Raw genomic sequence first — 26,401 nt, 5'->3', positions numbered from 1 at the left:
CAGGAGCCACCCTCCTCTCCTCCCAGCCCCCACAGCCCGGGCCACGACCAGCCAGGGAGAAGGTGGCAGAGAGCGGCAGCTCCTGAAGTGCCTCCGAGAATGGCCATGTGGCCACGGCCCACGCTGCAGCCCGTGTCCCGCTGCCCCGATCACAGGGCTGTGGCGCCAGCTGCCGGAGCACGGCAGTGCCCACCGCGCCAGCAGCGAGCCCCGGCTCCCCTCCCGTCGTCGGCACCCGCACGGGGACCAGGGCGCAGCACAGCGTAGGCCCGGGGATCCGTCAGCCAGGGCGTGCACCAACGGCCTCAGCCACCTGCAGGTGCCGGACGAGGAGGGGGCTCGTCAGGGAACTGTCCAGACCTCCCGGGGACTCTGCTCGTCCGTGAGACCCGTGCCCGCGCCCCGGCATCTCCCACGGTCACCCACGTGTGTCCTGAGCGGTGCTCACTGGCATGGATCAGCCCACATGGGAATCTAACTCCAGCTCTCAGGGGAGACAGCAGGACACTGCCCGCCCTGGGAAGGGCCACGGCCACCCAGAGTCCCCACGGCGAGCTGAGGTCTGAAGGTCCACGGGGACGCCCAAGGCTGCAGGAAGTGAGTCCCTCGGGCCGGGGAAGGAGGGTGGCAGGGGCCCGGTGCAGACCGCGGGGCTGGCCTGGGGACGGGAAAGCGCCAGCACTTCAGCACTTGCCCAACCCCCACCCCTCAGGTGGGCAGCTGGACACACATCCCGGGCGCCAGCTTCCCGAGGCCCCAAAGGCTCCCACTCCCCTCCCACTTTCCCAGCACCCCCTCAGTGCAAGCCCACCGACCCCCCGCCACCTCCATCCCGACCCACAGCCAGCGCTTGCTGGGTTTCCGGAGGGTGCACCTGTCACCTGTCCATCAATCAACCACACTGGGTGACACCAGTCACGAGACGCGTCACTCATTAATGACAAGGGACAAAAAGAATCTAGAAGCAGCAGAAGGCGGGGGGGGGGGTTGGCACGGACCCCAAATCAGCAAAATAGCGACGGCTCCATCTCCCCTGGGACAGCCACAGCCCCTCCAACACCAAGCCACTTGCCGACAAGCTGCACGTGTGCCACGGAGGCGGGGAGGTGAGGGAACCCACGGCGGCTTCCGGCAGCGGGAAGAGCCCGCGAGGCTCTCACGTTGTTAGAGAGATGCGCTTAATAAAGAACACAGAAACAGCCGCGGAAAAAATCAGCCGGCAGAAGCGCGCGCAGCTGTTTCTCGGAGCTGGGAAACTCGTATTAATTAATCTGATCAGTAATGTCCCAACGTATCTAGGGAAGTCCAAAGCACGCTCTGCTGAGAAAATAAGAAGATTAAATTATTAAGTCATTAAAAAAAAATGGACTCCACTGTGCACCTGCCAGAGATGCGCCACCGGGGAGGGCGCAGGAGAGTCGGGAGGACGGCGCCCTCTAGTGGCCGGTCTTCGCCTGCAGCAGTGAGAGGAGGCGCTGGCTTCCAAGGCGGCGTCCACTAAGAGACCCAGGCCCCTTCCAGCTGTGGGTGGTTGGGGGTTCCGGAAGCCACTGGCCCCTGGTGCTCGCATCTCGGTCCCCACCTGGGATACTCAAAGACCTGGCTCTTCCCAGGCACATGCTCCATGTAGCTGAATACGCACCCCACAGGTGCCCCCGCTGCCAACCCCGAGACCAGGCTGTGAGGGACCAGGGGCTGAAGGCCTGGTGGGAGTCCCTCCCCACCCCCACTTGTCCACGGCACCTGTTCCTCTCAAGGCCCCATCCAGCTGGGAACAGAGCACGTTACCAGATCCCACACCCGCTCTGTCCCCCCGGCTCTGGGCGGCGGGTGCTCGGAACAGCCTGGCGGCCCCCATGGCAGAGTCCCCCTCGGTGTCTCTTGGGAGCCACAGGACCGACCCTCTGCTCCGTCCTCTACAGCTCCCGTCTCTGCCAGGGTGGCCAGGCACACCCACGGCCACAGAAGACACGGCCAAGGGGGCTGTGCCGACGTGGGTCAGTGTCTCGAGACAGGGGAGCCGCCGGGGTTCTGCATGTGGCCCCTGCAGCCCAGAGAGGACAGGTGACGAGGGAAGCAGGGGAGAGCGGCTGACGCCACCCTCGGGGCTGCCCAGGTGCACGAAGGGGCTGCTCGCCCGGGACAGCCGCGCTCTGCAACAGGGAAAGGCAAAGGAGACCCTGGGGGCCGGCACTGTGGCGCGGAAGGCTAAGTCGCCACCTGCAACGCAGGTCTCCCTTAAGGGCACCAGTTCAAGTCCCGGCTGCTCCTTTCCTGATCCAGCTCTCTGCTGTGGCCTGGGAAAGCAGTGGAGGATGGCCCAAGTGCTTGGGCCCCTGCACCCACATGGGAGACCCGGAAGCAGCTCCTGGCTCCTGTGTTCACAGGCAGCTGGAGTCGGGAGCTGTTGGGTGTGAGACGGGGTTGTCTGAACCCCCAGGCTCCCCCGGGCACATTCTTCGGCGGCCCCTGCTCTCTGCCAGACGCCGTGCCGGGTGACAGCTCCCGTTACCGAAACAGGCAGCCTGCGCCACACAGCAGAACAAACACTGAAGGGTGGGCGGCAAACGCTGTGGATGAAACCACACCGTCCCCTAGGCTGCCCAGGTGCCCACCCCACCCCACCCCCGCCACACCGAGGCCCCGGGAGTTTCGGGTCCCGGCAGCAAACTCGCACGAATGTGAAGCGTTCACGTGGAAACAGCAGAGCAGGCTCGGTGAGCCAGACCCGAGACCACCTCCCCAGGGTGGCCTCCGGGACGCCTGCGCACAGCAGCCCGGCCCGGCGCAGGGCAGGGACACGGCTGCAGCAGCCGGGAGCAGCCGGGAGCCTCCGAATGGTCGGACCTTTCTGGCCACAGCTGTGCCCTTCTTCACCCCGGGAGCACCTGGCACAGGTCCCGGCCCGCCAGGTTCAAGCCCAGCCCCAAGGACAGCCGGGGTCAGGGGCGGGACCCCCAGGTGGGGCTCCTTGGTGCAGACACATCCTGGACTCTCAGCCGTCTGCACGGCCACACTCACTGGCCACACACACACCCTGCAGCCACGGCAGGTGGGGGAGGGGCAAGGACCATGATGCCTAGTGCTCCCCCACCCTGGGGGTGGGGAGGGGGCCTGCACGCTTCCGCCCAGCAGCCCAGAGTCAGCCGGCCCCGGGCTCCCTTCCAGGGCTGGGAGAAGCTTGGCTGGTTGCCCAAGGCCTTGGCCGCCCACCTCTGGTTGCCAGGGCAACCGGGAAGGGCCCCCTCCCCCGCAGAAATCTAGCAAGGTGCTCGCTCGGGACACGGGTGACAGCTGGGGCCGGGCAGGGACGGCCAGACCAGCCAAGTGTGCAGCCCGGACGGCCACTGCCTGGAGCCAGGGGACACAGAGGCCACACGCGTGGGGTGGGCCGTGCAGGCGACGTGGACCGTGGGCTCAGGATATCCCCCCACCCTCTGCTGGAGCCCACCTGCTTCCGGTGGCCAGTTCCCTCTTGGGCCTCCCTGCCAGGTGTCCCCTGGTGGCCCTGCCAGCACCTGTGCGTCCCTGACCCAAGCCTGTCCCCCTCTTATTCTCTATGCCACCTGCAGCTTGGCAGGAGCACCTGGGAGCAGGCCCTGGTCCGCTGCCACACCCCCCACAGGGGGATGCCCGGGGACCCTGCTCCGTCCCTGGGGCTGGTCCACGCCAGCTGCCCGCGGGGACAGCAGCTGCGACTCCAGCCCGTCTGCCTCCGTCTGTAGCTGACGGTGAGAGCCTCACGGGTCAGGAGCTGGGACGAGCAGGCAAGCAGGTGCTCATGCACTCTGAACGCAAAATGCGTCCCCGCACACGTCCAGGAGACAGGGCCGCAAGGGCTCGAGTGGCAGTCCTGGGGGGCTCCCTGGAGGTGACACACTTGCAGGCGAGTCTTAAAGGCGTTTTCCTGCAAGGGGGGGCGCCAGGCCTCCTTGCCTCACGGCCCCAGCAGATAGGGGACCCGTCCACAGAGACCACGTGTGTCCTGCCTGGTGTGGTCCAGGATGACGGTAAACGCAGGACAGGCGGCCGCCGCCTCGCCTGGAACCATCCGGGGGCGGCGTCGGGAAACCCGGGTCCTTCTCCAACAGCAAACTGACCAGCACTCGCTCCGAAGTGCAAGTAAGTGAACAAGTAAATAAATAACAGAGTGAGCCCTGGGCCACGGCCTCCACGCTCCCTCCCTGGGCGCAGGGGGCGGGGCCACGGCCCACAGGGGCTGCCAGCAGGCCTCCGAGGACGGGCGCGCACGCGCAGGCTCACCACGCAAAGCCAAAGCCGGGCAGGGCTTCCGGGCGGCCTTCGAGGGACTGGGCGGCTGCTCAGCGTCTCCGCCCCTGCCACCGGCGCTGATCCCAGGATGCCGAGGGGAGCGAGGCTCCGGGACCCCTGCTGACTCCTGACCGCCCCCCCCCCCAGGCTGAGTCGGGAATTCAGCGGAGCCCGGTGACTGCTGTCCCTGTCCCACACCGGCACCGTCCTGTCCGGCACCTGCACTCTCCCGCCAATTGTCGCAAGGTCTGTGTGTCTGAGCCCTCCTTCCACTCCCAAAGTCGGCCCAGAAGATCCAAGGCACAAAGCAGCCGGCGTCCACGAGGGCCGGCTCTTGTTCCTCTTCCTGCCTGGAGCTTAAACAGCCACCACCTGCCCGGAGGCCGTCTGAGCGGACAGCCAGGCCGCTGGGGACACCCCTGACTCCTGACCCTCGCTCTGCTTAACCTCTCTGGGCCTCGGGCTCCTCAGCCGTGCCCAGTGGCCGCACCGCCGCCCCCATCTCCTGGGGGAAAACAGAAGGGCAGGGCCAGCAGTCGCGATTGGCACCTGTCACTCAGCACCGAGCCCCGCCCAGGCCCACCCGGCGCCAAGCACTGTCCCTCGCTGTGGCCTCCCGATGTGGAGCACAGCCAGCAACAGGACAAGACAGGACCGAGGTCCATGCGTCACACACCACCACGCTGCCACCGAAACTCCTGCAGCCACACCCAGACCCCTCCCCCACTCCGCCCAGCGTCTAGCAGCCTCCCTAACAAAACCCAGGCAGTCGCTCAGGGTCTGTCCTGGACAAAAAACAAAAAGATCTCGGGGCTAGTGCTGTGGCGAAGCGGGCAAAGCCACCTCCTGCAGTGCCGGCATCCCATAAGGACACGGGTTCAAGTCCCAGCTGCTCCACTTCCCATCCAGCTCCCTGCTAGTGTGCCTGGGAAAGCAGCAGAAGATGGCCCGAGTGCTTGGGCCCCTGCACCCACGTGGGAGACCCGGATGGAGCTCTTGGCTCCCGGCATCAGCCTGGTCCAGCCCCAGCTGTTGTGGCCATCCGGGGAGGGAGCCAACAGTTGGAAGATCCCTATCCCCTACTCCCTGTAACTCTGCCTTTCAACTAACTAAATCTTAAAAAAAAGAAAAAAGAAAGAAAGAAAGAAGAAAAGAAACAAAACAAACACCTCCAGCATAGAGCAGAGCTGGCTGGACAGGGAGTGAAACCAAGCAACTCACTCGTGCGCAGGTGCGGCTGCAGGCGGCGCGGGCGCGGGCAGGGCGGTGGGCACGCAGGCACGCGGCGGGCTCCTATATGCACCGGCAGGGGTGCGGCCCCACGAGGGAGAGAGAGGAAGGGAGGATGGGGCTGGTGCTTGCTGATAGCAGCCACCCACCCTGCTCCTCTGGGGCCGCACGGGCCTGGGAGCCACTCCCCAGGCACGCCAAAAACCGCAGGAAGAAAAAAAACGGCAGGAAAGGAGCCCGGGCCATACCCTGGGCTGGACTCTCCCTCCCTCTCCCTCCCCCCCCACCCCCGCCTCCCTTCCCCATAGCCCTGCCTTTCAAGTAGATGAACACAATAAATAAGAATTTTTAAATAAATAAAAACAGGGGCCGGCGCTGTGGCATAGCAGGTAAAGCTGCCACCTGCAGTGCCAGCATCCCATATAGGCACCAGTTCGAGTCCCGATTGCTCCACTTCCAATCCAGCTCTCTGCTGTGGCCTGGGAAAGCAGTGGAAGATGGCCCAAGCCCATGGGCCCCTGCACCCACGTGGGAGACCTGGAAGAAGCTCCTGGCTCCTGGCTTCGGATCGGCACAGCTCTGGCCGTTGTGGCCGCTTGGGTAGTGAACCAGTGGATGGAAGACCCCCCCATCTCTCCTTCTCTGTAACTCTTTCAAATAAATAAATAAGTCTTTAAAAAAAGAGAGAGAGAGAGAAAGAAAAGCAAGCAGGCAGAAATATCGACCCCTCCCGCCGTCTGCAACTGGGCAGCTTCTGGTCACCAACTCTGCCCCGCCCAGCCCCTCCTGTCCCTGTCCTGTGCTCACTCTTCCCCTCCCCACAGCAAGCGGAAGGGAAGACGTGGCCACGTGGGCGCCACGTCCCAGACACACAGCCGGGCACGCCACGGGGAAGGGAAGGGCTGTGCCGACACCCACCGTGTCACCCACTCCACCCCCACCCCACCAACACCCACCCGTGTCACCCACTCCACCCCACCCCACCAACACCCACCCGTGTCACCCACTCCACCCCCACCCCACCAACACCCACCCGTGTCACCCACTCCACCCCCACCCCACCGACACCCACCCGTGTCACCCACTCCACCCCACCCCACTGACACCCACCCATGTCACCCACTCCACCCCACCCACTGCCTGACTCCAGCCCTTCCCGGAGCCAGCCCCAGCCCCTCCCCAGCAGGGCAGGAGGGGGGACCCTGCTCAAGCCCAGGCCACTCCCCTAGGTGACCGCAGGCAGTCCCCTCCCCAGCAAGGGCAGCCCCCGGCCAGGAAGCAGGAAGAGGTCTGGGGGCTGATAAGGAAGTGGTAACCAGGAGCACTGGAGACCCGGGGACCGGGGGGGTGCCGGGGGGGGCACGGCTCCTCCAGAGAGGCTGAGCCAGTGGCCTCCCGACTCCTCTCCACCAGGGCAGCGGCCGAGGCCCCCGGCCCCGGGAGCCTTGCTCCCCACAGGCCCGCCCCAGCCCCGGCCACCACCCCTGGGCCTGGCCACACAGCAAGGACTCCGCACACCGGCCTCTGGCCCTGTGGCTCCCTGAGCAGCAGGTGCTGCTGGGAGCGGCTCCCAGATGCCTGGGGATCTCCCGGGCCACAGCAGCGCTGTCTGTCCCCTTTGTGAGGCCACTCTGGGTGGGCTCCTGGCTGTGGCCGGTGGCCAGGAAGACCAAGCCAGGCCAGGAAGCTTGGCCCTCTCAGCCCATCCCCTACCCTCTAAGAGGGGCGCCAACCCCGGATCCCACCCATGTAGGGCCACCTCCGTCAAACCCCTGAACCATGGGGTCCCAGGCATTCCAGGCTGGCAAACACAGCCACGGGCCAGGACAGCTGTCCCCAGCTCCACAGGACAGAAGCTCCCACACCCGGGACAGAAGCTCCCACACCCGGGACCCTGCCACACCCGGGACCCTGCCACACCTCCCCCTTCGCTTTTCTGCACCTGCCTGTTCATCTGGATCTTCTTTTTGGTAAGATGCGGTTATGTATTTGAAAGAGTGACAGAGAGGGCTCTTCCACCCGCTGGTCCACCCCTCAGTTGCCTGCACCAGCCGTGGCTGGGCCAGGCTGCAGCCAGGAGCCAGGAACTCCATCCGGGTCGCTCACGAGTGGCAGGTCCTGGAGCTGACACCTGCTGCCCCCCAGGTGCCTCAGCAGGAAGCTGGACTGGAAGTGGCAAAGCCGCGATACGGGATGTGGGGTCCCAGGCCACAACGCCACCATCTGCATCTCACCGTTCCCTTTATGAGCTGAGAAAAGTAAGAAAAGGGGCCGCGCTGTGGCACAGCAGCCACATGCAGCGCCGGCATCCCCTATGGCGCGGGTTCCCATCCCGGCCGCGCCACTTCGGCCCCAGCTCCCAGCTAACGCACTTGGGAAAGCAGCGGGAGACAGCCCAAGTGCCTGGGCCCCTGCACCCACGTGGGAGACCCAGAGGAAGCTCCTGCTCTTGCATGCAGCCTGGCCCAGCCCCCAAGAGCAAGGCAGGGGTTGTCCCGAGTCCTCTGAGCAGTCCTAGCAAACTGCTAAGCCCCGGGAATGCCGGCAGCCCTGGCTCCTGGCCGGTCGGAGAAGCCTGGGTCGCAATGGGTGCTGTGGCCGGCCTCTCACGGGGCTGCTGGCCAGGTGCACGGCACGGCTGCCCGGCGTGTGCCACAAAGCCCCGCCTCTGCAGCCCTCCCCCTTCCTGGATCACAGCAAGGTAGTTTCTCGTGTCACAGCCGCCCCCACGCCCGGCACAGAGAGTGACGAGCGCTATTTAAAACCTCGCCACGGCAGACTTCGCATCTGTTTAACAACACGGCTTCTGTGCCTGTCAAGCGACGCGCCGCTTTCCCAAGGCAAAATGAGCGACGTCGCTTCTCTCAGCCCAGACGGTGGCAGGGAGCGCCGGGGCGGGCCCCTCGGCTGCCCTGAGCACAGGGCTGGGCTGCGGCGCCAGCTCCCGGATTTCCCAGGGCTGACCGTGTGTGGCATTTAACTCAAAGGTGGGCAGGTCGGAAAAGCTGCCGTATCCCCACAGCTGCCCAAAGCGGCAGAGGTGACCCCGAGGGTCCTCGGGCCTGGCTCTTTCTCTCACCAAACCAGGGCGGGGCCTCCGTGGCTTCGGGGAGAGAAGGGAGACTGGTGAGCCCCGCAGCTTCCCCAGCCCAGCAGATACCGGGACGATGGGAACCGGTGGCTTTCAGACAGCAGCCAAGTGCAGGTTCCATGGCATCCCCTCGGGTCCACCTGGAATCCGAGCGCCTCAACGGATCATCAGGGGCTCTGCAGCCGCACCCAAGCTCACACGAGACCACACCGGCGCAGGTGGGGCCCAGCCACTGTCATTAGAAGGACACGCGGACACAGGCTCACACGCAGTGGACAGGGAGACAGAGGTCAGGTGACGGCAGAGACAGAGACGGGGGACGTGGCCGTGAGCCCAGGGAGCCGAGGACCACGGCTGTGGGAGAGGCAGGAAGGACTGGAGTGGGGGGGGGGGGCAGGGTCCGGCCCCACACTTGGTCTTGACCCCTGGCTGCAGAGCCGTGAAGGAACGGAGTTCCGCCCTGGAAGCCGGGCGGGCTCGGTCAACGCAGCCCCGGGGCCCAGCTGCCGGATCTGCGATCTCTCGTTTACCACCTCCGAGAGCGTGGAGACGGAGCCACGGCTCAGGCAGCTCGTGGCCCCGGCCCAGGGGACCTCACAGGACAGGCAGCTCGTGGCCCCGGCCCAGGGGACCTCACAGGACAGGCAGCTCATGGCCCCGGCCCAGGGGACCTCACAGGACAGCGAGGTGGGGTCTGGAGGCTCCCGGTGCCCACTCCGATCCTGCCCTCGTCCAGTCTGCCCAGGGCGTGAGCCAGGCCCCCTAGCGGCTGCCCTGACCTGAGCCTCTCCTGCCTGGCAGCCCGCCTACCGCACCTGGCAGGTGTCTGGCGCTGGGCCAGCCCTGCCCCCACCCTGCACCGAGGGCCGAGACCCCGCTGCACTCACCGGGCGCCGAAAGCCACAGACCACAGCGGGCACACGGTCCCAGCCCCAGTCCCCCGAGCCCTGACCCCGGCGCACTCAGGTCGGCAAACTCCAGCCGGGGAGCGTGGAGGTCAGGCCCGGCGCTCGGCGCTCACCCTTGGCTGACCCGGCAGGAGCCTCGGCCCGCGCCGGGGGATATTTTGAAAGCACAGGGCTATTTCTAGCAGCTGGCACGGCTCTCGAGTCGGTTCATTAGTTTCAGGAGCAAGTAATCAAGTTACGCCGCCTCCATCGGCTCCGGCGATCGCCGCTCCCGCTGACAGCGCCTCTCGGCACCCGCCGCAGTGCGCCTGCCTGGGAAGCTCTAATGATCACAGATCTGCTAATTTAATTTACCCCTAAATGTGTTTAACTTTCCCAGAGAGGCAACTAGCCGTTTCTGAGCCAGGCGCTTTCGCCAAGCTGGGACAAGCAGGAGAAAAGTGAGGGGAGCAATCACGCTCCCCACGGGCAGCCGACCCCGGGACCTGGCCAGGGACATGGGGGCACAGAGAGCCACGGCCTTGACCGAGGACGGCCAGCGGGCAGGCGGTGCCCACAGGCCATCCCGGCTCAGCCTGCACCGCAGGGCTGTGGATAAGAAAGTCACATCAATGTCACAATGTTTTCACGGGAAAACACAGCGTGGCCCCGGTCAAGGCCAGGGCAGCCCACGGAGCGCAGGGCGGGCAGGTGTGTGACCCTGCGAGGGAGGGCGGCCCGATGCCACCCCTACCCCAGCCTCGTTCGGTGAAACATTTTTCTGGGTGTGTCTGCGAGGATGTTTCTAGGGGAAATTAACCCTCCCTGGCCTGGGCAGCCTCGTCCGATCCCTCGGGGGTCCGGACAGATGGAAAGGCTGAGGGAGAAGCCGCCGGGAGCCTGGTGCTCTCCTGCCCGGGGGCAGACACGGACCGTCGGCTGGCCTGGGTCTCCAGCTGCACACGCTGGGACTTGGCCGCCCTAACTTGGACAGCAAATGCCTTGCAATAACCCGAGGTGGGGGAGGGAGAGGCACAGAACCGGTGGGTGTCAAGGTACATGACTGATGGATAGACAGACGGATGACTGACACGGGGTGAGGTAAATAGATGACGGATGGACGGCACGATTGACAGACGGATGACTGACAGGTTGTCAGGTGGATAGACAGATGACTAGACAGTTGGATGATTGACAGATGAGACAGATGGGTAGGCGATGACAGATGATTGATAGCTACACGGGTGGATGACAGGCGAGAGGATGCATGCTGGATGGATGGATGAGAGACGGCAGACACGTTATAGACAGATTAGTTAGACGACAGCTGAGTGATACTCTATTGGCGCTGCAGACAGAGCTAATAGATTACCTATCACCCACCCACACCTGGCTGGGCTTCTTCCGAGTGACACAAGGCTGAACACGTCACTCAAGATGGCGCTGGCCACGTGGAGGGCACGAGGAGGGGACAGGCGATTACGGGAGCACGGGGCCTCTTCACAGCTAATTTCCGCACCACACACGTGCACTCTCGTGTGTGTGAAATCTCACAGCGGTGTTCCTTTCGTAAGCTGTTGTGGGATACACGCGTGTCCACCCGGCTGTGCGGCCATCACCGCCACCACTGCCCGGGCCCAGCTCTCGCCTTGCAAACCTGGAACCCCTCTTCCCCGAGCTCCCGGCCCCCGGCAGCCAGCAGCCCACTCTGTTCAGACCGCCCACCTCTCACGTCCCCAACCCACCACCCAGACACTCGACTCGCGCCCCCGGTCAGCTGCCAGCAACAACCCGGGACGGCACAGCACTTTGCACGACCCTAACTCAGGGTCACAGAGCAGACTGGGGACGGGGCCCCAGGTCCCGCCTCCAAGCCACACGGCCGCCCCACGCCTGCCACACGCGGGATCCGAGAGTGTGCAGAATGCAGCAGACGGGCTCGGCTTCCGGGGTCTCCTTTGAACTGACAGTTTGGGAAGGCAGAAAGAGGACCCCAAACACGCTCAGACCCAGGGCGGGGCCTCCCCTCCACAGGCACCGGGTCACAGTGTCCGTCAACACAGTGGGGCACCCAGATCCACGCTGCTCGGTCCCCTGATGGGACAGGGCACAGCATCCGCACGGGACCCGCGCCCTGGACATCAGCCCTGGACGGCACAGAGGGCCCACGCAGGCCCACGTCGATGGCGGTGAGGCCGCACTGCCCGGGGAGCACTGAGGTGAGGCCCGCACCTGCTCCGCCAGACGGTTTTATCGTCTGGAATACCTGGGGCCCCGGGCTGCGGGGTCGGGGGGTGGCGGGGCCGATGGCACAGCTCGCGTGGCTGCCTCACAGGTCTCCCCGGCAGAGGCCGAGAGGTTTACTCTCTGTCCCCTGGGCTGAGCGAGTGCCGGCCCCCGGGCCGAGGACCCCTGGGAGACACCAGGGAGGACAGGGACTTGTGTCCGGAAAAGCAAAATGGCCCCCCAGCAGGACACGGGCAGCAGAGGCGCCACCTGGTGAGGAAGACAGGCCAGGCCTCCCCTGACGGCTGCCCTCGGTGTGCCTGGGACCCCACGCGCTGCGCTACCATGAGCCCAGGGACAGGCCCGGATCCCATGGCTGTGCCGCCGGCAGCTTTGCAGTAAAACCCGCTCACTGGCGTCCCGGTGTCCCGGTGTCCCGGTGTCCCAGTGTCCCCAGCCGGCCTCTCCCCGGCAGGGGTTAAAGGTCACACCCTTCCCCCCCTCCCCTTTCCTCCCTAACCAGACCCCCCTCAATGCCTTGCAATGCAAATGGCAGCTAGGAAACAGACGGGGGCGGGGAAGACTTCACGGAGCCCCCTGCTCTCCCGCCAGCTGCCCTTCCACACCCCTGCCCCCCACCATATTGGCAAATTCCCTCCTCCTAACCCGGATGAAACCCCGAGTCCCAGAGGCACCCATCGCAAGGGCAGGCTGTCGCCAACCTCCTCGCTTCCAGTAAAGCGGCCTGTCTGCTGAGGTCGGTCTCCGTCTCCTGCTTCGTCTCTCCTTTCTGCAGGTACGAAAGGGCAGAACCCCGAGCCAGTCCACACCTAGCAGGGGTCTCCCGCTTTAACGGGACGAAGCCCACTCGGTTTCCGGCCCACGTCGCCGAGGGCTGCGGGGCCCTGGAGTTCCTTGCACGGGGCTCAGAGTTGGGGCTCAGACCGGGATCGGCACCACCCAGGGCACTCGCACCACCCCGGCGCTGCAGCCCCAGGCCGCCCTGCACTGGCGCACACTCTCACCTCGCGGCCAGCACCTGGACTGGCCGGAGGGGAGCGGCGGACCCTGGGCCCTTGTCTCGAGCCCGGACCGAGGAAGCAGGGGGAACCACAGTCCCCCACTTTACCCCTCGCTCCCACGTTCACCGCTGGGGTTGCTCACGTCCACGCCTGCGCCTGGGGCTGTCGTGCACAGGGGTGAAGGCCGGGCTGCTCCTGGCTCCTGCAGCCTCACTCTCCCCATCTGTAGAATGGGACTCCCTCTCATCTTTGGAGGGAGGCAGCCTGGTGCCTGGAGCACAGCTCAGCCCGTGGCCCAGCCCCACTGCTGCCCAGCAGGGTGTCCCCAGCTCCTGTCACACGCGGGGGTAGAAGCACCACCTCCAGGGGCTTGTGACCCCTCCCCAAAAAACTAGATCTGTCCACGTGGTCCTGAGTGCTCCCCGCATCCGGTCAGACGGCAGAGACAGCTCTGGGAGGAGCGCCGGGGTCTCACTCCCCTCGCCCTCGCCCAGCCCCTGGAGCCCGCAGGCGGCAGGCCCAGGTCCCCAGCACCACTCCCCCAGTTCTGCCCCAAACCTGCACATGCATTACCGGGGGGGGGGGGGGCGGGGCCCACGCGAGGCTTCCCTACGCGGTACCTGACGCTGCCGGGGGCAGTGAGCGGGCCCTGCCGCCTCTCAGCCTTGGAGCTCACGGAGCCACGGTCACTGTCAACAGCACCGTCCCTGTGCCCGCACCAGAGCTCCAGCCGGGCCCAGGGAGGGCAGGGCCGCCCCCCCCCCCCCCCGAGGAGAACACGAGGTGTGGCACGGCCTCAGGACAGCGCTCCTGGCGCCAAGGCCGTTCCCGGGAAGCCGGGCCGGTCCCGTCCCATTTCAGCGTGACCCTGACTTCCTACGAGGAACAGCGGCCCAACCGCAGCAGGAGGGCGACGCCGGGCCCGCGCTGCAGGAATCGGCCCAGGGAACGACCACGGACGGCAGCAGCCACGGCAGAAGCCACTTCGGGGGAAACGCAGCCACGGAGGCCACGCTGGTCTCCACCGCAAGCTCCAGGGCTCTGCTAAGGGAGACTTGAGCCAGCAGCCAGGCGGCCGGGGCTCAGGACCGGAAGAGCGGATACTGCGAGGACCACGGCACTGCCCCAAGATGTGTTCCTCTACCTGTTTATTTGAAAGGCAGAGTCGCCAGAGAGGTCTTCCATCTGCTGGTTCACTCCCCAAATGGCCACACCAGCAGGGGTTGGGACGGGCCAAAGCCAGGAGCCGGGAGCGTCTTCCAGGTCTCCCAGGCGGGTGCAGGGCCCACCTTCTGTTGCTTTCCCGGGTGCACTAGCAGGGGGCGGATCGGAAGCGGAGCAGCCAGGGCTCCAATATGTGGTGCCGGCGTTGCAAGCCCGGGCTTACCCACTGCACCACACCCAAGCATCTGAAAGTCCACGCGATCCCTATCAGATTAACAGGGGCCAGCTGTGGCGTAGCAGGTAAAGCTACCACCTGCAGGGCCGGCATCCCACATGGGCACCAGTTCAAGTCCCGGCTGCTCCACTTCTGATCCAGCTCTCTGCTGTGGCCTGGGAAGATGGCCCAAGTGCTTGGGCCCCTGCACCCGCGTGGGAGAGAGACCCAGAGGAAGCTCCTGGCTCCTGGCTTTGGATTGGTGCAGCTCCGGCCATTGCAGCCATCTGGGGAGTGAACCAGTGGTTGGAAGACCTCTCTCTGTCTATAACTCTACCTCTCAAATAAAGAAAAAATCTTAAATCTTACTTAAAAGGGGGGATCGCAGCCCGTTAGTGCGAGGGACACAGCACCCCACAGGTGCCAGCCTCCAGCCAACACCTGTGTAGGAGAGCCCAGTAAACACCGGCGGTGACGAGCGGTGACGTCAGACCCCAGGCCCAGCGAGAAGAGTCCCCGAAGCGCGCAGCCCCTAGCGGCGGCTCACGCGTCCTCCCAACGCTGCTCCAAACCAAACTTCCCAGCCACACCCGTGCACCCACGGCTCACTAACCGGCACAGTCTCCGGTGAAGTGGGCGGGGTCAGAAGGCTGTAGGCGGGGCCTCGCTCCTGGAGCTGGACCACGACCAGCCACGCACCAGCGACCGCAGGGTCACAGCGCGGCTCAGGAAAACAGAGAGCGAAGCACCCGGCCCTCCACGGCTGACTGCGCTCCTGTGAGGTGAGGGCTGACTGTGTGCTCCTGAGAGGTGAGGGCTGACTGTGCTCCTGTGAGATGAGGGCTGACTGTGCTCCTGTGAGGGTGAGGGCTGACTGTGCTCCTGTGAGGTGAGGGCTGACTGTGTGCTCCTGAGAGAGTGAGGGCTGACTGTGCTCCTGTGAGGTGAGGGCTGACTGTGCTCCTGTGAGGGTGAGGGCTGACTGTGCTCCTGTGAGGTGAGGGCTGACTGTGTGCTCCTGAGAGAGTGAGGGCTGACTGTGCTCCTGTGAGATGAGGGCTGACTGTGCTCCTGTGAGAGGAGATGAGGGCTGACTGTGCTCCTGTGAGGTGAGGGCTGACTGTGCTCCTGTGAGGTGAGGGCTGACTGTGTGCTCCAGTGAGAGGAGATGAGGGCTGACTGTGCTCCTGTGAGAGGAGATGAGGGCTGACTGTGCTCCTGTGAGAGGAGATGAGGGCTGACTGTGCTCCTGTGAGAGGTGAGGGCTGACTGCGCTCCTGTGAGGTGAGGGCTGACTGTGTGCTCCTGAGAGGTGAGGGCTGACTGTGCGCTACTGAGAAGTGAGGGCTGACTGTGTGCTCCTGTGAGGGTGAGGGCTGACTGTGTGCTCCTGTGAGGTGAGGGCTGACTGTGCTCCTGTGAGAGGAGATAAGGGCTGACTGTGTGCTCCTGTGAGGTGAGGGCTGACTGTGCTCCTGTGAGGGTGAGGGCTGACTGTGCTCCTGTGAGGGTGAGGGCTGACTGTGCACTCCTATGAGGTGAGGGCTGACTGTGCTCCTGTGAGGGTGAGGGCTGACTGTGCACTCCTGTGAGAGGAGATGAGGGCTGACTGTGCTCCTGTGAGGTGAGGGCTGACTGTGCTCCTGTGAGGTGAGGGCTGACTGTGCTCCTGTGAGAGGAGATGAGGGCTGACTGTGCTCCTGTGAGGTGAGGGCTGACTGTGCTCCTGTGAGAGGAGATGAGGGCTGACTGTATGCTCCAGTGAGAGGAGATGAGGGCTGACTGTGCTCCTGTGAGGTGAGGGCTGACTGTGTGCTCCTGAGAGGTGAGGGCTGACTGTGCTCCTGTGAGGTGAGGGCTGACTGTGCTCCTGTGAGAGTGAGGGCTGACTGTGTGCTCCAGTGAGAGGAGATGAGGGCTGACTGTGTGCTCCAGTGAGAGGAGATGAGGGCTGACTGTGCTCCTGTGAGGTGAGGGCTGACTGTGTGCTCCTGAGAGGTGAGGGCTGACTGTGCGCTCCTGAGAGGTGAGGGCTGACTGTGCTCCTGTGAGGATGAGGGCTGACTGTGTGCTCCTGAGAGGTGAGGGCTGACTGTGCGCTCCTGAGAGGTGAGGGCTGACTGTGCTCCTGTGAGAGTGAGGGCTGACTGTGTGCTCCAGTGAGAGGAGATGAGGGCTGACTGTGTGCTCCAGTGAGAGGAGATGAGGGCTGACTGTGCTCCTGTGAGAGGAGGGCTGACTGTGTGCTCCTGAGAGGTGAGGGCTGACTGTGCGCTACTGAGAAGTGAGGGCTGACTGTGTGCTCCTGTGAGGGTGAGGGCTGACTGTGTGCTCCTGTGAGGTGAGGGCTGACTGTGCTCCTGTGAGAGGGTGAGGGCTGACTGTGTGCTCCTGTGAGGGTGAGGGCTGACTGTGCTCCTATGAGAGGAGATGAGGGCTGACTGTGCTCCTGTGAGAGGGTGAGGGTTGACTGTGCTCCTGTGAGGTGAGGGCTGACTGTGTGTTCCTGTGAGGGTGAGGGCTGACTGTGCACTCCTGTGAGAGGAGATGAGGGCTGACTGTGCTCCTGTGAGGTGAGGGCTGACTGTGTGCTCCTGTGAGGTGAGGGCTGACTGTGCGCTCCTGTGAGGGTGAGGGCTGACTGTGCTCCTGTGAGAGGAGATGAGGGCTGACTGTGTGCTCCAGTGAGAGGAGATGAGGGCTGACTGTGTGCTCCAGTGAGAGGAGATGAGGGCTGACTGTGCTCCTGTGAGGTGAGGGCTGACTGTGTGCTCCTGAGAGGTGAGGGCTGACTGTGCGCTCCTGAGAGGTGAGGGCTGACTGTGCTCCTGTGAGAGTGAGGGCTGACTGTGTGCTCCAGTGAGAGGAGATGAGGGCTGACTGTGCTCCTGTGAGAGGAGATGAGGGCTGACTGTGCTCCTGTGAGAGGAGGGCTGACTGTGTGCTCCTGAGAGGTGAGGGCTGACTGTGCGCTACTGAGAAGTGAGGGCTGACTGTGTGCTCCTGTGAGGGTGAGGGCTGACTGTGTGCTCCTGTGAGGGTGAGGGCTGACTGTGCTCCTGTGAGAGTGAGGGCTGACTGTGCTCCAGTGAGAGGGTGAGGGCTGACTGTGTGCTCCTGTGAGGTGAGGGCTGACTGTGTGCTCCTGTGAGGGTGAGGGCTGACTGTGCTCCTGTGAGGTGAGGGCTGACTGTGTGCTCCTGTGAGGTGAGGGCTGACTGTGCTCCTGTGAGGGTGAGGGCTGACTGTGCGCTCCTGTGAGGGTGAGGGCTGACTGTGCGCTCCTATGAGATGAGGGCTGACTGTGCTCCTGTGAGAGGGTGAGGGCTGACTGTGCTCCTGTGAGGTGAGGGCTGACTGTGTGCTCCTGTGAGGGTGAGGGCTGACTGTGCACTCCTGTGAGAGGAGATGAGGGCAGACTGTGCGCTCCTGTGAGGTGAGGGCTGACTGTGGTCCTGTGAGGTGAGGGCTGACTGTGCACTCCTGAGAGGTGAGGGCTGACTGTGCTCCTGTGAGGGTGAGGGCTGACTGTGCACTCCTGTGAGAGGATATGAGGGCTGACTGTGCTCCTGTGAGGGTGAGGGCTGACTGTGCGCTCCTGTGAGGGTGAGGGCTGACTGTGCTCCTGTGAGGGTGAGGGCTGACTGTGCTCCTGTGAGGGTGAGGGCTGACTGTGCTCCTGTGAGAGGGTGAGGTTCTGACTGTGCGCTCCTGTGTGATGTCCCGAGACTGGGTCATTGCTGCTCCTGCTTACATTTTTTTAAAGATTTTTGTTTTGTTTTGTTTTTGTAAAACCATCTGCTCGTGTTTTTCGTGTCTCTTTTTCCCAAGGTTACTCATTTATTTGAAAGGCAGAGTTAGAGAGAGGAGAGAGAAAGAGAGAGAGAGGTCTTCCATCTGCCGGCTCACTCCCCAAATGGCCGCGATAGCCAGGGCTGGGCCAAGCCAAGTCAGGAGCCAGGAGCTCCTTCCAGATCTCCCAGGTGGGTGCCCAAGTCTCCCAAGGACTTGGGCCATCGTCCGACGCTTTCCCAGGGACGCTGGCAGGGAGCTGGATGGGAAGTGGAGCAGCCGGGACTCGAACCGGCGCCCACAAGGGATGCCGGCCCTGCAGGCGCTGGCTTTACCCGCTGTGCCACGGCACTGGTCCCCTTGATGCACATCTTGACAGCATCGAGAGACCACAGGCGCGAGCGGGCACTTGGCTGCGCGGCCGCCCGCCGTCCACACCCCGGACGGAGCCTGGGTTCGAGTCCCAGCTCCGCTTCTGATCCCAGCTTCCTGCTCACGCGCACCCTGGGAGGCAGCAGGTGAGGGCTCAAGGACTTGGGGCCCTGCACCCAGTTAGGAGCCCTGGACGGAGCTCCCGGTCCCTGATTCAGTCCGTGGAGTGAACCAGCAGACGGAAGCTCCCTCTTTTCCTCTGCTTTTCAGATAATTCAAAACTAGCCTGCTTTGCAGAAGCAGCCATGCTGAGTGGCTGACCCCTGGCTCCAGGTCTGTGTCCCACCCTCTGCAGGGCTGGTGCGACAGAAACGCCCACACGCAGTTCCCAGGCACTGCCCGGGGTTGAGGCACACACGCGCACGTTGTGGGCACCTGTGGGGAAGCGGGGAAGCGGGGAAGAACCCCCATGAGCCAGGCTGTTTAGGAAAACGTCCTTCTTACCGCGGTCAGTTTAACAGCCGCCAGCTCCGTGGCTCCAGACCACGTGTTGGGTCCATGGAAATGAAGCAGACCTCCTCCCAGAGACCAGAAGATGAGCAAGACAGCACTGGCCATCCGCGTGTGCCCACGAGGACAAGACCAGAGCGGCCTCAGAGCCAGCGCTGGTCGGAGGAGACAGGGCCCACAGCCACGTGCCCAGCCCGGGCCAGCAGGAGCCACCGTGCAGGCCGAGGACAGGAGGGAGGCTGCACAGGCCCAGCTCTGCCGGTCTCGGTTAGGGACCCCACCCTGCAGACACGCAGGGAGCCGACGCACAGGGGGAGAAGTGGCTGCAGCTCGGGCTCCTAGTTTCCTGTTTCTGTTGTGTTTTGTTTGTTTGTTTGTTTGTTTTGACACGTGGAGTTATAGACAGTGAGAGAGAGACAGAGAGAAAGGTCTTCCTTCCGTTGGTTCACTCCCCAAATGGCCGCCACGGCTGGTGCTGCGCCGATCCAAAGCCAGGAGCCAGGTGCTTCTCCTGGTCTCCCATGGGGTGCAGGGCCCAAGCACTTGGGCCATCCTCCACTGCCCTCCCGGGCCACAGCAGAGAGCTGGCCTGGAAGAGGGGCAACCGGGACTAGAACCCGGCGCCCATATGGGATGCCGGCGCCGCAGGCGAGGATTAGCCAAGTGAGCCACGGCGCCGGCCACTCGTTTCTGTTTTCCCAGCTTTAGTGAGACAGAGTTCACACTGCATACAACCCGCCCTTCTAAAGCGTGCAGTTCCAGGGTGGGCATTTAGCCGGAACGCAGGGCTCAACCCAGGCACCCATGTGGCTGGCACATATCCCACGAGCCCCGAGCCGGCACCTGCCGCCTCCCAGGGGTGCTTTGGCAGGAAACTGGAAGCAGAAGAGGAGCGGAGACGCCAGCCCAGGCCCGCTCACGGGACGGGGCGGGGGGGGGGGGCGCCCCAAGCAGTTAGGACACCGCTGCCACACCGCGTGCCTGGGGCCCACCTGGCTCCGGCCCGGCCTCCAGCTTCCTGCTCCCGGCACAAGTACACAGGCTCCTGGCTCCCACGCGGGAGACCTTGTGCAGTTCCTGGCTCCCAGCTTCGGCCAGCCCAGTCCTGACGCTGCGGGCACCTGGGGAGGGCGCCGGAGGACGGCAGTAAATAAGTAAGCAGAACTGAAAGTGCGCCGTGCGACTCCGCACTAAGAGCTTTACCATCGTCACCACCCGAAAAGAAACCCTGCACCGTTTGCCACCGTCCTCCGCCCCAGCCATCGTCTGCTTCGGCCTCCAGGATTTGCATATTCCAGAAACTTCACACCACCCGGCCCTCGACCCTGAGCCTCTGCTCCGCGCACCTGCCGGCTCCTCGGCTCCCGCAAGGCGGACCACACCCTGCTCCCCACCACCAGTGAGGGCCTCAGCACCGGTGGGCGGCAGCCGCCGCAAACCTTGCACATGGGGCCGCAGGCACGGCGCTCACCCCTCATGGGGGCACAGGGCTCACCCCTCCACCCTCATGGGGGGCACAGGGCTCACCGCCTCCACCCTCATGGGGGGCACAGGGCTCACCGCCTCCACCCCCACAGGGGGCACAGGGCTCACCCCTCCACCCTCATGGGGGGCACACGGCTCACCGCCTCCACCCTCGTGGGGGGCACAGGGCTCACCCCTCATGGGGGGCACCACGTTCACCCGCCTCCACCCTCCACGGGGGGCACAGGGCTCACCCCTCCACCCTCATGGGGGGCACAGGGCTCACCCCTCCACCCTCATGGGGGGCACAGGGCTCACCCCTCCACCCCCACGGGGGGCACACCGCGCTCACCCCCCTCCACCCTCATGGGGGGCACCACGTTCACCGCCTCCACCCTCCACGGGGGGCACCGCGCTCACCCCTCACGGGTGGCACCACGTTCACCCGCCTCCACCCTCCACAGGGGGCACAGGGCTCACCCCCCTCCACCCTCATGGGGGGCACCGCGCTCACCCCCCTCCACCCTCATGGGGGGCACCACGCTCACCCCCTCACCCCTGCGGGATCATCTTAACAGGAGAATTAAGAGCACATGCAAGCAGCCCTCTGAGGAGGAAAAATCAAGCAACTGTGTGGAAACATGTCCTGGTGATGAGACCCAAGCCAAGAAACCAAGTAATGAAAACCACCCCCGGCCGCGAGCAGCCAGACGGAAACACGCCGGGAGCGGCTCCAGCTGAACTCCGAACCGCGAGTCTCTCCCTGATCAGGCGGCCGCTAGACGCACCGGAAACTCTCCCACCACCGCCCAGAGCAGGTGCTGGCCGCAGCCGGCGGCGTTCCGGGACGTGGGGCGGGGTGGGGGCACCTCTGCCTGCGCCTCCCACCCCGCCCCACCCCCTCCCTCCACTCTTCCTAAAGGAACCAACTCTGCCCACTGAGCACTGGCCAAGCCTGGTCTCCTCTCCCAGAGCCACTGGATGGAGGGAGGGTGGGGGCAGGAGAGCTCACACGCAGGGCCAGCCGCTTCCCCAGCATTCCACACGAGGACAGGCAAGTGCACAGCTGCCCGCCCCCCGCCCGGGGGCCGCCACTCACCTCCATCCCTGTACCCGCCCCGGCCCCGGATAACCCTGGTCAACGTCCCCACCTCTGCTCCCAGGCACCAGGGATCGGGACGCAGACACCGCGCAGTCCACACCCACGTTCATGCTGTTCGGAGTTCAGAGTCCGTGCCCACTGCCGCACCTGGGAAGCAGCAGGGGACGGCCCGCGTGCGTGGGCCCTGCCACGCCCACGGGAGACGGGGATGGAGCTCCTGGCTCCTGGCTGTGCAGGCATTTGGGAAGTGAACCAGCAGGTGGGAGATGGAGTGCTCCTTCTCTCTCTCTCTCTCTCTCTCTCTCTGACACCTGCCTTTCAAATACATAAAGAAATCTCTTAGAAAAAAATGAAAAAGAATCTACCGAACTGACACCCTCGCTGGCTGCGGCCCTGCCTCTGCGGCCCGGCCGAGCCTTGGTGTGCCCGGGCCCCCCCCTCTCCCACAGCCCTGGCAGTGCCCCGGCCCCCCTCTCCCCCTCCTCTCCCACAGCCCTGCGAGTGCCCCTGGGCCCCCCCTCCCCCTCCTCTCCCACAGCCCTGGCAGTGCCCCTGGGCCCCCCCTCCCCCTCCTCTCCCACAGCCCTGGCAGTGCCCCGGCCCCCCCTCTCCCTCCTCTCCCACAGCCCTGGCAGTGCCCCCGGCCCCCCTCTCCCCCTCCTCTCCCACAGCCCTGGCAGTGCCCCCGGCCCCCCTCTCCCCCTCCTCTCCCACAGCCCTGGCAGTGCCCCCGGCCCCTCCTCTCCCCCAGCCCTGGCAGTGCCCCAGGCCCCCCCCACCCCCCTCTCCCGCAGCCCTGGCAGTGCGCCCCCCTCCTCTCCCGCGGCCCTGGCAGTGCCCCAGGCCCCCCCCTCCCCCTCCTCTCCCGCGGCCCTGGCGGGTGTCTCCGGGCTTCTCCTGTGTGTTGCACCGTTGAAGCGAGTCCTGCTCCAGGTGTCTGGGCCGTGCGATTCTCGCTCGGGGAGGAGGGCGTGTTCAGCCTCCCACCTGCTCTCCAATCACCTCATGAGCTAAGACCTCTACAGAAGAGGAAACCGAGGCACCTTCCCCACACCCGAAGCCCCAGCGTCCAGCAGGGCCAGCTCAAAGCTGCACGGTGCGGCCTTAGACAGTGCCCTAACCACTGGGCTAACCTGCGAGCAAACACTCGCAGTCCACACCTCAGCACGGCCGCAGCCTGGTTGCAGGGCCACGCTTGCCCCCACTCCCAGGGTGGGCGTGGCCTCCAGGACTTCCGATCCAGCTCTCTGTTAACGCACCTGGGAAGGAAACCCAAGTCTTGGGCCCCTGCACCCACGTGGGAGACCCAGAGGAAGCTCCTGGCTTCAGCCTGGCTCTGCCCTAATTCGTGCGGTCACCTGGGAAGTGAGCCAGCGGATAGAAGATCTCGATGTCCGTCTTTCTGTAACTCTTCCAAATAAATAAATCTTTTTTTTAAAGTCCCAGCATAGAGGAGCATCCCGCCACCACTAACACACAAGCGTTAGAAGCAGCTCAGTCCGCCCAGTGCTCCCAGGGTCCACAGAGACCACGGCAGGCGAGACGGCCCCCAACGCCCGCCTCGCCGCCCCAGCCCCGCAGCGCACGGCAGGCGGCTCAGAAGCACCTGGGCTCTGCCAGCTCAGGACCCCTTCCCAACCCAGGACGGGCGGGGCGGGCACTTGGCCCCCGGCTCCCTGCCGCCGGGCACCTGGGAGGCAGTGGCGAGGGCTCCCGGGGTTGGGCCCCTGCCACCCACACGGGCGACTGGGCGTGAGCTCCAGGCTTCTGGCTCCGTCCCTTGCAGGCATCTGGGGAGTGAGCCAGGATATGGGGCTCCCTCTGCCTGTCACAGTAGAGTCAAACCACGCCCTCGGGGCCCCAGGCCACTCCAGAACCCGGCTCGTCCCACTCTGTCCTGCGACCAGAGAGAATCTCCCCTGTGACTGCACGGCGCCTGCGATCCCTCACTCCCTCAGCAATGAATGCGGATAAACCAATTAACGCCACTGGGCTGGCTCCTGCCGCCGGCGCGCGCCCGCGCTGACTGGCAGGTTTTCCAGCAACGATGCTCATTAGGAGATAAACCGATTGCTCATCTGAGAGCTAAACAGGAACGCACACAGCTAATGCAGAGAGAGAGACAAGTCCAGCTTTTCCAAGGGGCACATGGAACGTGAGCAGAGGCGGCCCTTCACCAGCCACGGCAGGAAGGCAGCCATCAGAGGAGGGCTTTCAAACCACTCTCGGCAGGTGCACACGGCTGACGTCAGAGAACCAGCCCCGCATCGCTCTGACGACCGGACAGGCAAAGCGGTGAATACCCACTGCACAAGGCCAGGCAGGAGTGTGAACGGAGAGCCCGGGTGGGCGTGGCTGGCGCGGCGGTGGGCTCCCCCAGACTCCAGAGGGTCACGGCCGCCCCAGGGAGGTGAGTGGCATGGTGGGGGTGGGGGCCACTCTCGGGGCCCAGAACGGCCTGTCATGTCTTCTGAGGAGGCAAAAACAAGCCCAAGCTGGCCACGCTGCCCGTGGACGCGAGAAGGCGGCGGGGCCACACGCGGGAGAGACGCTGGACTCACAGGTTGTAACCAGAACAGGAGCACAGGGACTCTCGCTAAGCCACACCAGGCCACCCTCGAAAGCCGCTCACTTCCTGTCTGCCGGCGACTTCCAGGAGCGCCCGTGACACAGAGCAGGGCCACGCCCCCCGTCCCCTAACGGGACCTCCCCTCTCTCCCAGGCCTCTTCTGGGGGGGGGGTGGGTTTGGAGAAGAACGGGCCATAGCACTGCTGCTCCCCGAGCAGGGCCTCTGCCGGCGGCGCCTTCCCACGGAACATTCTGGACACCGAAGCGAGAGCGGCCTGCTCCTGCCGCTGCTTCCTTCCTGCGCTGCTTCCTGGCCCCTGGAGCTCGGCCTCCGTTAAGCAAACTCAGCCTGCACGGCATCTGTGCCCACTTCCCCGTAGGTCCACTCCACAGCGAGCTCCAGAACATTCTAGAACATTCATGTCACCGAGCGGGGTCATCTTGCCTGACCCTGTCCTCGCCAGCCTCCCGCTGCAGCTGACCGCGGCCCGCGGGCCCCACCACAGCCCAGCCTCTTCCCCACCCAGGCCCAGCCCCTGCCCCTGCCCCTGCCCCTGCCCCTGCCCCAGCCCCTGCCCCTGGGGAGTTTCCAGCAAGCCTCACCCCCTCCAGGGGCCACCCCCTCCGGCCACACCAGACCTGCTGGGTGCAAAGCCGGCTGTCACAGCCACACGCCCTGTCCCTGGGCTCTGTGGCATCCCAGGACGAAGGGGAGGAGCTAGCCTTCCCCTCCCCTCCCCTCCCCTCCCTTCCCCTCCCCTCCCCTCCCCTCCCATCCCCTCCCCTCCCTTCCCCTCCCCACCAGGCTGGGACGGAGAATCTGACTGCATTTCCTTTTAGCTTCACAAACACGGAATCCCCCGGTTCGCCCCGTCCCCTCCCACGGCAGCTCTGCCCATCCAGGGAGTGGGGGGTGGGGGCAAGGCCTCCCACCTCTGGGACCTGCCCCCCGGAGCCCCTCACAGCTGGCTCCCGGGTTTGAACCACACCGGCTGGCCTGGCCCTGCCTGCCTGCCTGGCCCGGGGGGCCACACGCAGTCTCCCTGAGGCCTGAACTGAGACCCCCAGGGCGGGCGCATCAGGGTGGGCTCTGGGGGCATGCCCAGACCCTGGCACCCCTTCCCTGCCACTCACTCACCCCTGTCCCGGAATTCCTAGCACAGCCGGCTGGGAGCCACCACAGCTACTGCAGACCTAAGCCCCCAGGGGCAAAGCGGCAGCCGGGTGAGGCCGGGGCTCTGAGGTGAGCCGGGGAGGGGGCGGGAAGGAAAGAACAGGCTGTCCTGTGAGGGCGGGGCAGGTGGTGGCCCCGCTCTGGAAGGGGACCCGTGGCTGACTGCGGGCACTGACGGGGCGGAAAGGTCCCTGGGAAGCCCCGGGGTCCCCGCGGGAGGTCTGGAGGCTTCAGGGGCCCCGGCTCAGGGCAGGGGAGCAGGTGGGGAGAGCAGGCTCCCTACAGGTGAGGGGGTCCGGGGGCGGGGGCTGGGCCAGAGGGGCCAACAGAGTCAGCTCCACCAGAGCCCCGTCCTGCCCCGTGGCCACGCCCACACGTGGACATCAGCCAGAACAGGACTGGCCAGAACAGGGTTAGGGTTAGGGTTAGGGTTAGGGTTAGGGTTAGGGTTAGGGTTAGGGGTTAGGGTTAGGGTTAGGGTTAGGGTCAGGTCAGGGTCAGGGTCAGGGTCAGGGTTAGGGGTTAGGGTTAGGGTTAGGGTTAGGGTCAGGGTCAGGGTCAGGGTCAGGGTTAGGGTTAGGGGTTAGGGTTAGGGTTAGGGTTAGGGTTAGGGTTAGGGTTAGGCGGTGGCGGCTCTGTTCCTGCGGCACTAAGTTCCTCCTGCGTCCCGGAAGATGCGTGCGGGGGAATAAACACGCGTGGCTCTCAAACGTTCTGCCCCCAAAGCAAGTTTGTCTTTTAATTCCATTTTGCGTAAAATTTTGGAAGTACCTGTCTCGGTGTGTATTTCTTTTTTTTGTTTGTTTGTTATTTAAAAAAATATTGTTGGAGAGACAGAGAGGCTGAGTTCCCAATACTGATTCGCTGTCCAGATGCCCACGGGGCTGGGCCGGGCCAGGACAAAGCAGGGACTGCAGGAACCTGGACACAGCTGCCGCCCGCTGCCTCCCAGAGTCCTCGTTAGCAGGAAGCTGGAGTCAGAGCCGGGCCCAGGCCCTCCCGGACACTTCCTGCCCGCCGACAGCGCCCCCTGCCTCCTCCCCAGGCACAGGTGCCCCCACACCCAAGCCTGCACCCCCTAAGGAAGAAGCAGACGACGCAGACTGAGCCCCCCAAGGCCGGGGAGCCCCCTCCCCCAGGGCCCTGTCCTGCTCGACAAGCGCCAGGGTGTGCACGCTGATGGCCAAGGTCAAGACCAGGAGCTGCCGGGTTACCCGGGTGGGGCTCGGTGACTCAAGGCCTCGCTGGCCAGCCTCCGAGCCCTGGGTCTCCCCCACAGGCCTCTCCTACCTCCCTGAATCCCAGGCCCCTC

General features: G+C 65.0%; 1 protein-coding gene across 3 annotated transcripts in view; it reads right to left on the bottom strand.

The window, feature by feature from the left end:
* PARVB (parvin beta) overlaps positions 1 to 26,401 on the bottom strand; it is an 83,168-nt gene that overhangs the window by 54,224 nt on the left and 2,543 nt on the right. The window contains exon 1 of one of the 3 annotated variants that reach the window (XM_089307711.1): positions 9,481 to 9,503. The exons of the other annotated variants lie outside the window; for them this stretch is intronic. The gene's annotated coding sequence lies outside the window, so the exon portion shown is untranslated. Of the gene's footprint in view, positions 1 to 9,480; positions 9,504 to 26,401 lie in introns of those variants that run through there. 3 annotated transcript variants of the gene reach the window in all.

The sequence above is a fragment of the Oryctolagus cuniculus genome, chromosome 11, assembly GCF_051225735.1.
Source record: "Oryctolagus cuniculus isolate XC-2025 breed Fujian yellow rabbit chromosome 11, ASM5122573v1, whole genome shotgun sequence".
NCBI classification, from domain to species: domain Eukaryota; kingdom Metazoa; phylum Chordata; class Mammalia; order Lagomorpha; family Leporidae; genus Oryctolagus; species Oryctolagus cuniculus.
The sequence above is the reverse complement of the archived record's forward strand: the minus strand, read 5'-3'. Positions and strand labels throughout refer to the sequence as shown.